The sequence below is a fragment of the Tiliqua scincoides genome, chromosome 2 (genome assembly GCF_035046505.1).
Source record: "Tiliqua scincoides isolate rTilSci1 chromosome 2, rTilSci1.hap2, whole genome shotgun sequence".
Lineage (NCBI taxonomy): Eukaryota > Metazoa > Chordata > Lepidosauria > Squamata > Scincidae > Tiliqua > Tiliqua scincoides.
Genome location: NC_089822.1, coordinates 129,047,091 through 129,065,193, shown reverse-complemented (window position 1 = coordinate 129,065,193; position 18,103 = coordinate 129,047,091). Strand labels below are relative to the sequence as shown.

Below are 18,103 nucleotides of genomic sequence, written 5' to 3'. Positions count from 1 at the left end.
TGTCAGAAGATTGGAGGATAGCAAATGTCACGCCTATCTTTAAAAAGGAAAAGAGGGGGGACCCGGGAAACTATAGGCCAGTCAGCCTAACATCTATACTGGGTAGGATGGTGGAATGCCTCATCAAAGATAGGATGTCAAAACACATAGACGAACAGGCCTTGCTGAGGGAGAATCAGCATGGCTTCTGTAAGGGTAAGTCTTGCCTCACTAACCTTTTAGAATTTGTTGAAAAGGTCAACAGGCATGTGGATGCGGGAGAACCCGTGGACTTTATATATCTGGACTTTCAGAAGGCGTTTGACACGGTCCCTCACCAAAAGCTACTGAAAAAACTCCACAGTCAGGGAATTAGAGGACAGGTCCTCTCATGGATTGAGAACTGGTCGAAGGCCAGGAAACAGAGAGTGGGTGTCAATGGCAATTTTCACAATGGAGAGAAGTGAAAAGCGGTGTGCCCCAAGGATCTGTCCTGGGACCAGTGCTTTTCAACCTCTTCATAAATGACCTGGAGACAGGGTTGAGCAGTGAGGTGGCAAAGTTTGCAGATGACACCAAACTTTTCTGAGTGGTGAAGACCAGAAGTGATTGTGAGGAGCTCCAGAAGGATCTCTCCAGACTGGCAGAATGGGCAGCAAAATGGCAGATGCACTTCAATGTCAGTAAGTGTAAAGTCATGCACATTGGGGCAAAAAATTAAAACTTCACATATAGGCTGATGGGTTCTGAGCTGTCTGTGACAGATCAGGAGAGAGATCTTGGGGTGGTGGTGGATAGGTCGATGAAAGTGTCGACCCAATGTGCGGCGGCAGTAAAGAAGGCCAATTCTATGCCAATTAAGCTGGTACTGGCCGTATCACCTGGCTAGAGCATCCCACTCATTCAAATTTAGCCCCTTCAGCCCTAGCTCATTTGATTGAACTGAAAAACGCAACTGGAAGAGTAGCAGGTACTGTATGTGCACTTCAAGGCATTAGCTTAGGGACAAATGTTTCATTTCCCCAAAGGGTGGGATTACAGCTTTATGCGCAACAATCTATTTCTATCTGAATTTCCAGCAACACTCTTTAATAGTCAGAACCTGTAGTCTAACCATTACTTCTTTTAAATTGTACATATGCTTCTGTTGATCATTCCATTAAAACAGCTGCCATCATTACTTAAAAGCTCTCATGTATGTTGATGTGAAAGTGTCATTTCTGGGTGACCTTGCCATGCCTTCTTGCTGCATCTCTTATTGAGAAGTTTATGAAAAAATGGATTCTGCCTCACTCATAACTGTACAGATCAAGACATATGGCTTTCCAAGGGAGCCCTTGGGGAAGGAGAAAATACTTATTGGAGCATTTCCTTGCCAGTTCACCCCTGGCCTTCCTAGCCCAGCTTATCGTGAAGGGCATTGTTAGACCTGAACCAGATAACATCCAAGAAACATGTGAACAGGCTTCTTGTATGTTTTTGTGTCTTTGCTGAAACATAGCCATTGGAGGTGTTATGACTTTGATCAGTGGTGAAAAGGTAGAGGTACGTATTTTACCCTTCCTCAGTGGACTGCTTTTTCAAACAAAATAGCTTCCCAGTTTCTCTCCTACCCTTAAGGGGAAAACGATCAAGTTCCTGTATCCTTTTCCCCTGTGGAGAGAAAAGCAATTTCTGGGGGAGCAATTTGGATGAGAAAAAAGTGGCTTGCAGGGCCATGGTTAAGAGCTCCCTTCCTCTGCAGCTTCTCCAGTCAAATCCCCCCCCCCCAATAGCTGTATTTTGATTACAAAATAGCTGGAAAGCTACTCTCATGTCTCCCATGTCTCATTTACATTGGGTTTGATTCCTGGACAGCAACATACTGGAGAGCCAGTCATTGACTGAGGCTGCAATCCTATACTTAGCTGGGAGTTAGACCCAGTAAATTCAGTGGGGCTTATTTCTAGGTGCAGCAACTGTTACTCTGCTTGTGCCTGATCTCGTCTGATCTCGGAAGCTAAGCAGGGTCAGGCCCGGTTAGTACTTGGATGGGAGACCGCTTGGGAATACCGGGTGCTGTAGGCTTATACCATAGTCTTTCGAGACTGAAGGTTGCCAACCATTTCTAGGTAGACATGCATAGGACTGTGCTGTAAACCCCTAACAGAACCACTTTTCTCTTTTTACAAGCAGGGCAGCATTACTATAATTTCAAAGAGAAAGGAGCCAAAGGCAGCAGCTAGAGTTTGGCTCAACGAACTTTCTGGAAAACCTTCAAAAAACATGGTGGTGAGTGCCCCAAGAAATGTAAGTTATTACCTAGCTGAAACTTTGCTCCCCCTTGCAGTTGCTTGAGAGAAGCACCCGAGGAACGTGAAAATCCACATTCAGCTCAGTATATTGTTTTATGCAAAATTTGGTGATCACTCTTGTAGTCCCAAGTGTCGTTAACTTTGCCCACAGCATCAAGAACTGACTCCTCAGTCCTGGACTCCTCTCAGAACATCCAGTGCTGGTTTGAAGCTTATGACACCTGCATAACTTTGACTTAATGTCCTGCAGTAACATTTTCTTTTGCCTTGAGCAGAGATGCATGAAAACTCACTGAGAAAAGTGATCCGTCTTGTCAAAACTCTTTTTTTCCCCTTGCCTTGGATTGCCTTAGGTGTTTCACCTAAGCAGGAACTACCAAAGATTGTGATTCATGGTCTTGACATGTCTTGGAGAGGAAGGATATGAGGGCTGTAGCTCAACAGAAAGCATATGTCTTGTGTGCAAAAGGTCCTAGGTTCTGGTGTCTCCAGGTAGGACTGGGAAAGACTTTTGGAGAACCAGTGCCAGTCAGCATTAACAGGTAGATGGATCCATGCCCTGATTCAGCACAAAGCAGCTTCTTATTTCCCTCTTGTGGATACCAGGACCTCCCCCCCCCCCCCCCACACACACACAGATACTGAATTCATGGATTATTACATCCATGCAGAAGCCCTGCTTGAGAAACTGGAAATGCCTCTCTGAAGCTTTCAGGAGGCCTTCTGAGGCCACATGCAACCTCCCTGCGCCTCAGAACACTTCCTGGATGTGACCAAAAGACACTTCCAATCATATCTGGAGGTCTTGGAGGCTCCCCAGATGCAGGCTCAGCTCCTGCATTGAATCAAATCCATGGGTGCTGGACAGGCAGATAAAGAGGGCCCATTGTTCTTCTTAACATGGGGCAGCCAGCAGGTACAGAACTCCTAACAAAATGTACTTCCTATTGACAGGGTTCAGTTTCTCTCTCTCTTTCGATCTCTCCTTCTGCATTTCTAGCTGTGTTGGCAGAGACACAACAAGTTCACAGGCAGCTATATTACAGTTCTCATGAGTCTCCCCCTCGGTCTTCTTTGCTGTAACTAAATGGACCATCCTCCTTCCAATTACGAAGGAACCAGGCTGTTAAAGGCAGCAGCCAAATGCCCTCTATGGCAGCAATGCTGGGGCCCTGTGGGCTCATTTCATGAGTGACCTTACCCAGGATTTGAACCCAGCCTCTCTTGAGGCAAATAGCTGAGTGCATTAGCGCATAGTGCCACCAGAGCCCAATAAGACAGCAACGACAATTTGTAATGGGCACAACATTTTCACGAAAGCTTTATGCCTGGCAATTATTTTTTATGATTACACCTTTAACGTGACTTATCCTTAAGGACAAATTGAAAAAAAAAATCCTTGTAACTAAATGCCCCTTCCACCCAGCCAGACAAACAAGGATTCCCCTGGTACTTCCAGGAACAGGGTGATGCGATAGAGGCTCCTTCAGCCAACCCTAGGACTGCCGAAGAAAGGGGAAAGGAAAGCCACAGGAATGGCTTAAAATAAGAAAGGCAAAGCAAAAAAGGTGAGACAATTAGGAATAATAAAATTCTACATCAAGTCGAGATCTACATGTTCTAACACCCGGTAATTGCTAAATTGCCGAACCATCTGCTGACTTGCTTTACGTAAATTACCAGCTATATATAAGTCTCTGTGCATAGCAGCCTTTCCGCGGAAGAAACCCGATGACTTTGAATGGAGCTCCGGGACCCATCAAACCTCTTTAACGGAATTTTAATTGTTATCTTTCTTATGTGGGGAAAGGGGGGATTCAGGTGAAGGTTTTTCTACTCTTTCCTTTAAGGGGATTAAAAAAAAACTTTTGGGTGTTTTTTTTCTTCATAGGAAGGAGGGGGGATTGAATGGGGAGAGATAAATAAAATTTCTTTAGTAAAATCATGTCTTCTCCCCACCTTGAGAATGTGTCCACACAGTACGGTATTATTTCATCAGTAAAGCACTGAGCAGGTATGCCTGCTAGCTCTAGGCAAGAGGGTAGGCATCTTCACCAGGCCCCAACAATACGTTATCTTGACCCCCCCCCCCCCAAATTTGCCTGGTAAAGATGTGTTCAAGGAGGCATATGTATTTACTTGCCCTCATTTCACTTCACTGGCCACCATGTGCAAGGGTGGGGCAAGGGAACATTGAGAGGATGACATCAATCGTCTGCAATGAATTTTTGCTAGGGAGTTGCAGGAAAGAGATATGGGTCAACCGGAGCCACACACAGTCATGGTAATGTCATATGGGCCTAAGTTCTGGTGAAAAAGAATCAGACAAAATTTCAGAGTATATTCTCCTATTGTATATGGTAAATGGGCTCATCATTTTCATTTGTCTCAAGCAGAAATTATTGAAACAAAGCAAAAGGTCTGAGAGCCTACAACAACATTGCCAAAACTAGGTAATTGTGTGCCCATTTCATGCCTGGACAGGAGACCCCTAGAACTTCATGTCAGCTGTTCTGAGCTTTCTGAAAAATAATAGATTATTTTTGAATACTGTAAACAAATAACTTTCAGCAATGTTTATTTTAGACAATGTTGATGACATCCATGTACTCCACTGGCTGGGATTAAATCATCTCTGGCTAAAACATGATGGTTTTAACTGTTGTACTTTCTTCAACAGGTATGGTTTCCTGTGTCCCATAACTAGGACCAGTTATGTGTACCGGGAGTGGACCTAATATTAAGCTTTGCCTTCTGTCCAGCTGCAGGTAAGTGGGTAGCTGAACACAACTTTGTTAGTACAGTCTGTCTGAGAGTTTTAAAAAGCTATAAACTATAACATTTGCAAACTAGATTTCTATGATGCTCTGCAAAACATGCAGACTTGTGATAACCGGGAGCAAACAAAAACATGCATTTTAAAAGGGGATAGGAAAATGTGCATTCTGAAATTTCAGCTTCCAGAAATGGTCTATTGGAGACTGCTGGCAACAAATCCTATGGAAGCAGGCTACTTATTCCATTTGCTTCCTACTGCGTGTGATGAGGAGCTCCGCTGTCTCCTCCTGACACAGAAAACAAAAAGGCATCCTTTCCTTCTGATTACAAGAGAGTTCAGTTCTATATCCCTGATTCTGAAAGGAGTGTGAGGGCTGATTCACATGACTGTTCTGCATGGCCACACTTCTCCACCCAGATTACATTATGTGCACGGGTGAATGAGTTGTCTGAAATAATTCATCGAAACAAGCCACAGAAGTTACTGTCAAGTTTCATGATGTGGTTGACTATTTGGACCCCAACAACATTCCCTAATATAAAGTCAATAATTTAGAATTCCTAAGACCTGGTTCCTCTGCACTGACATAGATCACAATCCCTGCCTATTGACAGAAACTACCTGACCACTAATGGAGGGGCACCAGAAGTATAGCTGTTGTTTCCAACCTGGGATTACTAACCACTTAATTCTGGGGAAGGGGGGAACCTTATTCCCTTGTAGCTGTGAAATCATTTCAATATGTGCAAAACAAAAAAACAAGAAACAAAGACAAAAAAACACCATTTCCCAATGAATAGGATAAGTTTTAGATGGGGGAACAAAGTCCCATGTGAACCTATTCAAAACTGACAGGATGGAACTTCTGGTCATCCAGGGATTTCTAGATTGCCCCTGAGAAAGTTACTTCTCTTATCATCTTCTTGCCCCACAATAGTGGAAGAAATTGTATCTTTTGATTGCCAGTTTCCTGTCATCCTGCTAGGCCTGGGATCGGCAACCTGTGTTTTTTAGAGCCGCATGCGGCTCTTTCAGCCATCTGCTCTGGCTCCTGCAGGCTGGGATTTAAAGGGGTAGGACAGGCGGCTGCTGCTTTGGCTCCTGCAGGCTGGGATTTAAAGGGGCAGGACGGGCGGCTGCTGCTTTCCCCTTGGGCGGAGGGGGAGATTGTTTTGTGCAGGACGGGCTGCTGCTGCTTTCCCCTTGGGGGGAGCAGGAGATTGTTTTGTGCTGTGGGGGAGGGAAAGGGGGGCTTGGCTGCTCCTGCCTGGGAAGATGATGTGCTGGGGCTTCGCCTGCTCCCATAATGTGCTGTGCGCCCTCGTCATGTATATGGTGAGTGTGGCTGACAGCAGCCAGGCTCCCCTCCTGGCTTCCTGCCACCTGAGTGTGGCTGGCAAGGGGTAAGGGGGCGCCAGGCAGGTGGGCTTCCAGTGGGGGGTCGGTGGGGGGCGCAGAGGCAGGAGGGGGAGCCCAGGCAGGGCTGCCTGGGTGGGGGGAGGCAGCGGCAGCTCCCAGGAGAGGGCAGAAGGTGCCTGCAGTCCCCTTGTGGGCATCTCCTGTGCCCACAGCTGTGGGGTGGGGCTTGGCACAGTGAGGCAATGGGGATGACCTCACTTTTGTCTTGTAGGGCAATAGGTGAGGCAGAGCACAGTGGGTTGGGGGGGGAGTATTGACTTTGCAAGGGTGGGTGGGTAGGGAAGAGGGAGGCTGTGGAAGGGCTGCCTGTGTGACTCCATCTTTACCTTGCTTTTCTGGGGTGCCATGGGGAGCAGGAGGGCAGAAATGGGGCTGTGGGAGCCTTAGAAAGGGGTGCTCTTTCAGGAGCAAGAAAGATGGGGGTTGACCTGGGGAAAATGAAGAGTGCTAAATTCAAGGGTGCCGTCTTAGCATGCACTGTCCCAGTGTGTGCCCAGGGTGACTAGAGGTCCTCTTTTTCCAGGACATGTCCTATTTTTTAGCCCCATATCCTGGAAAAGAACTTAAATGTCCTGCTTTTCCCTGTGAGCAGGCAACACATCCCCTCTTGTAATTAATAAATTATATGTAATACAGTTTTAAATTCAATAATAAGTAATTTTAAATTAGGCACATGAGATCAATAATACAATATATAATAAATATATAATCTATATATTATGTGTGTTTTAAGCTTTTATTTTGTGGTCCTACATTTTTCTTCAATATCCTACATTTTGGGGTGACTTGTGCTCTTTTATTGTTTTGACATCTGGTCACCCTGTGTGTGCCTCAGAGTTGCCGTCTCAAGGCCCAATCCTATCCAGTTTTCCAGTGTCGTTGCAGCCATTCTAATGGGGCATGCACTGCATCTTGTAGTGGGGAGTCAGCCACAGAGGCCTTCTCAAGTTATGGGAACATTTGTTTTCTTACATCTGGGCTGCATCAGTGCTGGAAAGTTAGATAGGATTGGGCCCTCAGTTAAGATATATCTATCTTGACAATAAGTATATTGTCTGGTTAGCACAGGAAGGGGAGCTTGCAGCAGATCATAAAGGTAAAAAAAACTATATATGCAGTGTTATCTTCATTTTAGATGTCAAAAGGGTTCTGTGGCTCCCAAGGTTTTCTTTTCTCCGGAAAACGGGTCCAAATGGCTCTTTGAATGTTTAAGGTTGCCGACCCCTGTGCTAGGGCAACAACCCTGGTGATGGGATGTTTCTGGGGACCAAAGTGACATAGCATGTCTATAGCATAGACCAGTGGTTCTCACACATTTAGCACGAGGACCCACTTTTTAGAATGAGAATCTGTAAGGACCCACCAGAAGTGATGTCATGACCGGAAGTGACATCATCAAGCAGGAAAAATTTTTAACACTCCTAGACTGCAATCCTATCCACACTTACCCAGGAGTAAGTCCCATTTAGTATCATTGTTAAAAGAATATATATAGTAGCTTGTTAAAAGTACAGGTCTGTAACATTTCCCCAAATGCAGTCACATATCATGGTAGCATCAGGTCTATTATATTAACAATAAAATATTGAAATGAATGGGGACCCACCTGAAATTGGTTCACAACCCACCTAGTGGGTTCAGACCCACAGTTTGAGAAACACTGGCATAGACAACTGGTTTAGCAGACCTTCTGTTGCTCCAGGGAATGGTTCGAGCTTTATGTGAAAGGTGGTGGTAGTAGGAACCTCTAGAAAAAATTGTAGCACCTCTGCCAAACTCCTTTGTCTGATTCTTCATAGTGGCAATAAGACAGGGAGCCATGACAGCTAAAGTGACATCAAGCTGACATAAGTTTCTGGAACATACATTCCAAATAGACATTCTATTTATTTCTAGAATAGACATTTCTAGAATAGATAGATCCTCAGTATGTACCACCATTGTTAGTTCCTTCCAGACACCACTTCCTGCCTTTCAGGGTCTGCATCTTTTACTCCCTGTTTGTACATGGGCAAAAATATCAGCCCCAGATTATCTTCTACTGTAAGCCAAACTAAGGCTGCAAAACTAACCACACTTTCCTGAGAGTAAGCCCCATTGAACAAAATAGGACTTACTTCTGAGTAGACCTGGTTGGGATTGTGCCCTAAGTTATGTCAACCCATGTCCTTGATTTTTAACAACCGTGTATGTGTATGTGGGGGGGGGGGAGGGCATCAGAATCAAGTTTGTGGCATAGGAAAGAGGGATTTAAGCCTGACACAGTCCTGATCCAGATACTCTCCTTCCATGCAGTGGCTATTTCATTTATTGATGTGATGTATAGATATGCCTGACCATCACCTGAGAAGATTTGGGAGTAGGACCCTGCAGATGCCTGATCTCATCTGATCTTGGAAGCTAAGCAGGGTCAGACCTGGTTAGTACTTGGATGGGAGGCCGCCTGGGAATACTGGGTGCAGTAGGCTTATACCATAGTCTTTCGAGACTGAAGGTTGCCAACCAGGATCAGGATTGTGGTTTTGCCTTTCCTACTCCTCCTCACTGGATACAGTTTCAGCTGTCCAGGAACTCTTCAACCTTTGAAGAAGTCCCTCTTTGTTCCAGGGGTGCTTCTATCACCCTTTGTGTCCCTCGCTCTCAGGGTGACCAGATACAATGGAGGACAGAGTCTGTATACCTTTAATTAACCATTGTATAGAAGAGGAAATGTTGGCAGGTGCAGCTCAATATGGAAGGTTGAAAAAGCTTCACCTTCCCAAATTCCCTCTTCTATACAATGGTTCAAAGTATCAGCACTCTGGCCTCCACTGTATCTGGTCACCCTGCTCCCTGCCTCCCTATGATGGGTGCCGTGGGCTGCAGTCTTCACTGTCCTCCTTTCCTACCTAGCTAACAAGACCTACCACCTTGCCAGTAGGAGGACCTCTGCAGTGAACCCTGGGGAAGGAGTTAGAAGCCTGTTCTGGGGGTAAAGAGCAACAGAATTTGGGAGGGGGGAGGGAGAGAGAAGCACCACTCCTTCTGATCAGCATCCCAGACTGAGAGTTGTTACTTGGCCTGTTTTCAAATGGCCTGGCAGGTTTGTTTTTGTTTCCTGCCACCTGTTTCTTTTTTTTTGGACCTTTGCTGTGCAGATTTTCTATTGGCCTGCACTGCAAACAACTTATGACTGCTTGGTTCCTCTGGGAGGGGGAACAAGCCTGCCCCCTCACCTCTTCCCATCAGGGGTGGGCATGGGCGTCCTGCTCCTGGAGGGCCCACGAACTCCCCTGCCCTGCCCTCCCCCGCTTTGGCGGCGAGGCACGTGCTCGGCCATTTTCCTGTCTGGCAGTAAAGCAGGCAGTAATGTAGGCTCTCCAGAGCAGTCATTTAGTATTCATAGAATAGCAGAAAAGCAGGCACATCTGCTTAGCACAGCAAGTCCTGTCATATAACTGTCTCCCTCACTATCTGTCCATAAAGAATGTCCCGGAATTGGTGTAATTCAGAGAAATTAATGATAGCTTTATGTGGGAGTGCACCCCCGAGGCAGCTTAACACTTCATAGTCCATCTGATCAGTTACACGCACGGCACCATAGCAACAATTTGGACCCTAGCCAGCTGCATTAAAGGTTATTACTGAAAACATGACCTGAAAACCGGATCCGCATTACAGTGCCCAAAGAGGGGGAGGGGGGTAAAGAGCTAAGGGGGGGAGATCAGAGCAAGGGGGGAGGGGAGGAACAAACGGGGGGGGAGTTTCAGCAGGCGCAGCCCTCCACCACCTGCATTCCAAGATGGAAGGAATGCTTCAGGCATGGTTGGGTGAGGAAAGGTGTGTGTGTGTGTGAAGTCAGATCCAAGGGTGCTAACAGATGAAGTGGGTGGGGAGGAATGGTAAGGAGAGGAACAAAACACAAGTAGCAGGTTAACACAGCGAAATGCCTCCAAAGAGGTCTGGGACTGCCAACTAGCCAAAAGAAATTCCCAGCCTTTGCTCCCCTCCTCAGATCCTCTCAGCTCATTATCTCCCCAGCTCATTTTAGATACATTAACCCCAGCACATTTCAAAATGGCCCCTTACCTAGCCTTGAGGCGATGGTTTGGAAATAAATTTAGAAGAAGACAAGGACAAAGACAAGAATGCTGGCCAACATGGCATTCCAGACAAAGAAGCTTAGGAAAGTGTATTTCTTTCAAGGTAGGGACAGCTTCAACAGAACTTCCAAACCTTAATGGTTGGACAGAAGACCGTGTGAAGCTGAAACACAAAGCTCAAGCCTAGCCATGTCTACTCAGATGTAAGCCCCATTAGAGTCAATGAGGCTTACTCCCAGGTAAGTGAGGATAGGATTGCAGCCTCACTCAGACTATCAGTCTGCGTAGCCCAGGAATCTTTGCTCTGGCTGGCAGTAGTTCTCTGGGGTTTCAGACAAGGGTCTTTCTTATCACTCGGTACCTGATCCTTTTCACTGACTATGCCTGGGACTGAATCTGTTTTTTTATTTTTATTTTTTTACATGTAAAACATCTGCTAAGACTGAGGTATAACCCCCCCCCCCCCAATCATATATGAGAAAGTCCGTATGCACAGGGAGGTGGCCAGGTAGCAGCCTGGAGAACTGTCCCTTCTCTTTAACACTCCAGTGACAGCTGATTTCATTCTGTTCCTTCTCCCCCTTGTAGGCCCATTTCCCTCTTGCACACTATGGGGCAACGTAAAGGTCCTGTTTCCTCCAGCATGTGTGAAGGCAGGATGGGCCGTGAGACAGCAAAGGAGCATCCTCTTGCTATGACGCTATTCACTTTGCCACGCTATAGTGGCTGAAAACTTTCACCTGCTCAAAATCTCCCATCCATACAACCATTAAAGGCCCAAGAAGCCTTTGTAGGTGGTCACCTTTGCAAATGCTCGGCCTGCCCATTCACTGGGCAAAATACCGGCCTTCTACCCTCACAGGTGTTTAGGATTCTTCCTGAAGTTGCTTAGCAACCATTGTGCAGTGATGCCATTTCTCCTGCTTGGACTTGGGAGGAAGCCAAGACAGTACCAGTAGGCAGCCCAGATTGTACTTATGGGTTGTCGGTGGCACTGCCAGATGACTGCAGGGATCATTGAGACAGGAATGGAATTTCAGCCCAGAATGCCATCATGTTGCATGGTGGTCCCACTGATAGTAATCTTAAGGAAGCCCCAGTACTCCAACCACAATTCTGGATCCAGAAAACTATGATACTCTTCCTGGGAGAATACTCATTGCTATTCAGAATGTGATTATGTGGGGCTGTTAGGCATCAATTGGATATTTTCTGTGATTTCCTCTATAGTGACCTTCTGTCATTTCTTTAAAAATAATGTATTTAGTGTCTGCACTAAATACTAAATAATGTATTTAGTGTCTGCTTATTTAGTGTCTTCTACTCACTACAGGAACACTCCTCTGACACTACGCTAAATAAATATAGAGAGTACTACCTCTTCAGCTCACAAATGGAAAAGGACAGTCAATCGGCTTATCCTCTTCTCTGAAGAAAAGCTGTTCTCCATCTTCCATTCATTACATAGGGTATTAATTAAGCAGATTTTACAAGACTAAGTGGAATAAAAGGGTTTCAGTTTTCATTTAAAAACAGATGAGGAGGGAGCCAAATGAGTTTCTCTGGAGGAGTTCCCACATCATGGTTTTGCCACCAAGGGGGTCGTATCCCTGGTGCCTGCCCACAGGTCTCACCCAGAGGTGGGCCTTACAGGAGTCCATCAAGGCTCTGACAGATTCATATAGGAGCAGAAAATTCTTGAGGTCATGCTGTAGGATTAACTGTGGTTGTAGAAAAGTCTGGAGCATTGGGGGCATCCTAAAGTCATTTTTGCATGCAGAAAGACCCAGATTCAGTCCCCTGGCACTTGCAGTAAAAGGATCAAGGAGAGATGATAGAAAAAACCTCTATCCAAGGCCCTGGAAAACCAATAGTTAACCACTATTAACTCCAGAGGTAATTCTGTCTCAGTCAAGTGCATACTGTCCTGAAGTATCCCATGCCACCAAATTTCATAGCCAGTTGTAAGAACTTGAGGAACTTTTTTGTACGTTTGTTCCTGTCTCTCTCAAACAAGGGCAGATGTACTCCAAGACTACAGTAATTGTTTTGTTCATTATGGCATGAGCTCAGACTCTTCTGGAATTTGTCAAGCCAGAGAATGTGTGCACAGGTCCTGGCAAGAACTATCCCCATTTCCTACTGTTAAATATTAGGTGCACCCTCTTTCCTTTCTGCAATTGGTTCTTGCCTCTATCACTGCCCCTTTTCTCATCTCCCTCGTGGTGTGAATCTCTCTCTCTCTCTCTCTCTCTCTCTCTCTCTCTGCTCATACAAGGCCAGCTTTCTTGCCAGAGGGGTAAACATTGTCAGGACCAGGCTGGGGCCATGAGCAACTACACAAATGGACTTCGAATGTGTGTTCTTCAACCCAGGGTTTGTCAATTGGAAGGTACAGCTGAAGGGGGGAATAGTAAATACTGCTGGTACCACAACATGCAGTGTAAGCTGTCCCTCCCACTTACTGTCAGAGCCATTCTGGGAAGTGGCAGCCACCCGTAGGTGCTCACCAAACCAAACAGTATTTCCTGCACATTGCTGTTGCTGCCTAGTATGGTTCCAACAGTGAGTAGGAGGGGGTGCTTACACGAGGTGTTGAGGCGCCTACAGTACTTACAGTTTTGCTCCCCCTCTAGCTATGCTACTGGGCAGAAGACCAGGCTCCTAATAATTACACCACATCCAGCCAATCCAGAATCAATGCTTCATATTACCAGGAGGTCTGGTCTGGGCAGGAGTCTGGTCTAGAGGGTAGAGCCTCCCTTAGCCGGAAGATTACATCTGAAGGTCGCCAGTTCGAGGCCACCGGCAGCTCCATGAATGGTGCAGCTGACAAGCCGAGCTGAGTTATTCCACCTGCTCTTTGGTGTGAGTGAAAGAAGCGTCTTGGCTGCCCTTCAAGTGAGAGATGAAGGAGCTGCTTGTCAGCCTCTGCGGGAGGCAACTGGGGGCCAGAAGTGATACCAGACTGTGAAAGATCCATCTGAAATGTTGTGCGGTTCTTGAAAGACATCTGATGACTGCCATATATAAATACTATTATTATTATTATTATTATTATTATTATTATTATTATTATTATTACTACTACTACTACTACTACTACTACTACTACTACTACTACTACTACTACTACCACCACCATCACCACCACCACCACCAGTCAGTCCCTATTCTGATCCCGTGCCTGAAGAAGACTCTGAAGCTCAGAGTGTCAGGCTGTTCATTAAGCTCTGGTGCCTGCCTCAGAAGAAGGTCCTCCTCCTACCCCTAGAGCCCATGACAAGCACTGAAGTTTCTGAACATTTGCACACCAGCATCTTCCTCCCCTAGATGTGTGGATGCCCCAGCAATTCCTTGCTTGGTATTGTCTGCCCTGTCTTTGCCATCTGGCTCCTCATTAGCATAGAGTGGAGAAAGCATTCCAGAAGCTATATGACCTCTGGACAGCATTCAGTTTCTCCAACCTGGAAGATATGCTGCTCATCCACAAACAAAACAGAGAGACAAGGGAAAGTCACCCTGAAGTCATTTGGTTATCATGAATACTTCAGAAGGTCATTTCATGTGAATCTTTCCTGGGCATCTCTAATTAGTCTCACCTCGCTTTTGAAATGTTAACGGAATGGAAGAATGGACGTGGGTACTTGTCCCATTTGTTAAAACGTGTCTTCAGGTTCCCCATCCATAAAACTGCAATTTTTGCAATTTACATTTTTTTTCCTGGCAAATTGTTACTTTGCTACTGAAGCAAGCAGGTTGTCAGCCGCATAGCATATAAATACAGAAATAACAAATTACGAAGAGTGAGTTCACAAACTGTAAATCAACTAATTATTTGACATCTGTTGAAGTCTGTGGAGGTTCTCAAAGGTTCCCAGATTCAAAATGTGGGCATTCATCAAAGGAAATGAATTCTCGAATTTGATTCATGAATATAAAAAGCCTCATGCGTTTCAGTTCTACTCAGCAGTTTGATTGCAGACTTCCTCTGGGAAGTGCTTTGCCTCGGAACTGAAGTTTTGAAAAGGATATCAGAAGGTCAGTGAGATCGGGGACTCTCAGACGTATTGCGACTGCCACTCTTTCTAGGGGCACTTCCAATGACTGCTCCTTGCAGCAAACAGGAAGTAGGGAAAGAAGGCTTCAGGTGAAAACAAGTGGTGACATTTTAGAGGAGTGGGGCTGACTTGAAAGCACCCTCACAGCACTAATGTATCTTTTCTGCTCCCAGGGTGAGCTCTGAACTCTTATTTTACCCTGTTAACTGGCTAAGAGGCACTTTTTCATGTGGTTCTTATTTGATATGTACCAGGGGAAGAGTAAATGTCCCCTTCACCCCAGTGTCTTTTCTAGTGGCTGTTTGCTGGTGTTCCTTCTGTATCTTTTTAAATTGTGAGCCCATTGGGACAAATTTGGTTATTTGATTTTATCTGTAAACTGCTTCGTGAGCTTGTTTCGTTGAAAAGAGGTATATAAATATTTTATTATTGTTATTGTTATTGTTATTGTAAGTTTGCAGAACTCCTGTTTGTACAGACCACAAGCTGACTGTGAAGGTTGCTGAATGGCTAGTGCCTGTGCCCTCACCAACATAGCTTCCCCACCACAATCCTTGGAATCATTCTGCAGCAACTGCAACAAAATGTAGATGTTGCATATTGCTACAACAAAATGGGGGGTGGATTTTTTCTTTAATGATGGATGAATGTATAAATGAATCAATATTTGGGTCACTTTCAAATATTTAGAAAGGTACAGAGCATACTTGAATCTTGGGGGACGGAGCAAGACTGATGGCTGGCCTGATGTTTCACTTGCTGGTATGTATGTCAGTGTCTTTGGCTTATGCTGTGGGTGATTCACTGAAACGGTTCTTTTATGTCTTTACCCTTTCACATAAGTGGTACCACCAGGATGAGGGGAGTGTGCAGAGTCTCTCTGCCTTCCATAGCTATCGTGAAGCTTCTGGTATCCTGGCTTCAGCTCTGGTTTTCTTTGTGTGCCTTAGCTTTGTATTACATTTCACTTTCACGCTATGAACTGCCCATGTCTCCATGAGCTGCAATTGCCACAAAAATTAGTACATAATGTAGGCATATTCATATTTCTGTCACACCTGGCTAAATCTGATAGTATGTCCTCCGTCATTGGTAATGGGCAATGACTCTTTTGGAATGGCCTATTAAGTGACTTTGGATCGAGGCAGATAATAGGTTGACCAGATGGTTTTCTTTAATTGTTGCCACCAATTTTCCATGCAGACTCTGCTGGCCGGTAACAGAAGGCCTTGCTTGTTACTCAATCACATTCTTCAATGAGATAAGACTGCACAGTGTTATTACAGCCAGATAGGGGACTGCTCTCATTTTCTACTTACTGTCTCTTTCAAACCACCCTGCAATGCTTGTTGCTCACTCTGTATAATAGTAATAATTAATAAAGCACAGTTCACATGTTCAAAGCCTTTTATATACACAATTTCACTTATCCTGATTACCACTCTGTTTGGTAAACTAGCACAGCCAGGCCCATGTGGCATGGGAGACCTTTCATTTATTTATTTTTAAAACTCTACTGTACTTAAATAATGATGGTCACTGATTGTACCTCTTCTACCCCACCCCATAGCTTTCTGACTTTGTGTGCATTTATATGCATGCTTCAAATGAGAATGACACTACAGCTAATGGCCTGTGGTCCACAAAATCTTAGGCTGAAAAGGAGTAGTCTTTAAGGTCCTTCAGGACTTTTTGATGTCATTATCTGTAAGGCAGTTTTGCATTTCTTTGTGATTGGAGGAGTTTCCAACAAGCCTATCATATTCTTGGCTATGTTGGCAGCCCGAGCCTACCTAACTCCTTGTGTGGCGATGCAGCGGTACTGATGCAGCCAGTGGCGTAGCTAAGGGGGTGCAGAGGGTAGCAAATGTACCGGGCAGCAAGCTTGGGGGGGCAACAACACGTGGGAGCAACAACGTGCAACAATGCCCCCTGCATGCCTTCCATCGGGCTGCTGCAGCCCTGTCAGAGGTTGAGCCAACAGTCGCCTGCATGCAGCCTCCTGCCCATCCAGCCAAGCGTACCCATCCCAGGAAACGCAGGACGGCGAGCGCTGCTGTTGTGGCTGCGCCCTTTCCCTCCTCTCCGGGGCCAAACTTCAGAGCCCCATCAACCAGCCAATCAGCCAGCCAGCCAGCCAGGAGCCTCCCTCCGCTTTCTGCACCTCCCACCCCGCATCCCCTGCTATCCAGGTATATGCAGCCTCTGGCAAGCCTGGCGGGCTCCTCCATCGCCCCTCGTGCTGCAGCGGGTCGGTCAGCATCCCTCTCTCTCTCCCGCATGCTCCCTCCCTCCCTCACTCTCTCTCTCTCACACACACACAGAGCCAGGCTCCTGTGTGCCTGTCAGGGGAGGGGGTTGCACGTTCTTGCCCCTGCCCATTTTTGTGTCCCCCCCCCAAGCCTGGAGCATCACAGCCTCTCTCTTCCCCCCCCCCCCAAGCCTGGAGCATGACAGTTTCTCCACAACACAAATGCTCCACCCCTCTCTCACACACACAGGCTGCCCCCTTCTCTTACATACACAGATGCTCTGTTTCCCCCCCCACACACTCACACAGTGGGGGAGGGGCGCCTTCACTCACCTCATCCAGCACCTGAATGTAAGCCCCCCCCCCAAAAGCTGGCAGCAACCTGCCATCACAAAGCAAAAACGGTCTCCTTTGTCAGAATGCCAGTGTTTGCTTCTTGCACATGCCCCAGGTAAGGCTCAGTTCTCACCATGAATCCAGAGGTGAATTCAAGTTGTGGTTGGACTTTCCACTTGTTTATTGCAGCAGAGAGATAATGTGACCCCCTATTTGTGTGCACCTCGCTAACTCTAAGGTTGCGGTCCTACGCACACTTTCCTGGAAGTAAGCCTCATTGAACACAACGGGACTTACTTCTGAGTAGACAGGACTTCTGAGTAGATATGAATAGGATTGCCCTCTAAAAGTGCAACGAGTACTTTCAACAAGTGCCTGCTCTTTCAAAATATTAACGAACATTTCTCACTCACTTTAACAAATAAAAAGACTCAATTTAATTAATTAAATTTGATGTCATTGCTGGGGAGGGGGGCTACAGAATGTTCTTTGCACCAGGCAGCAACTGGGTTAGCTACACCACTGGATGCAGCTGCCACTATATCCCACAGGGGGAGATGGCAAGTGGAGGCCTCCTCCTATTAAGGAAACATTAGTTCCCTTGCCCCGGGATAAGCTCCAGCAGCCGCTATGGGTCAACGTGGACCTGCTCCAACTCCATTGACAGATCAGGCCGAGGACGGGGATGGTCAGGATTTGGTGTGCGCTGCTGCCACTGAACCCAGGCCTGATCTGCCTTCGTTCCGGCCTCCATTGTCGCTATGTTCCACCTGTTCAACTTTCTCCCCACCTCCATCCAAGCCCCTGCACAGGCTTGCTTGCTCCAGCAAGTGGCCAGGTTTCCTGCACTGTACGTGGGAAGGGTCAACAATCTCATCACAAGCCAGTGGCAGACCTTTTAA

The 18,103-nt window shown here is 46.2% G+C and overlaps 1 pseudogene; it reads left to right on the top strand.

The window, feature by feature from the left end:
• Positions 1-1,926: 1,926 nt before the first annotated feature.
• On the top strand, positions 1,927-2,046 carry LOC136642619 (5S ribosomal RNA; annotated as a pseudogene).
• Positions 2,047-18,103: the final 16,057 nt, after the last annotated feature.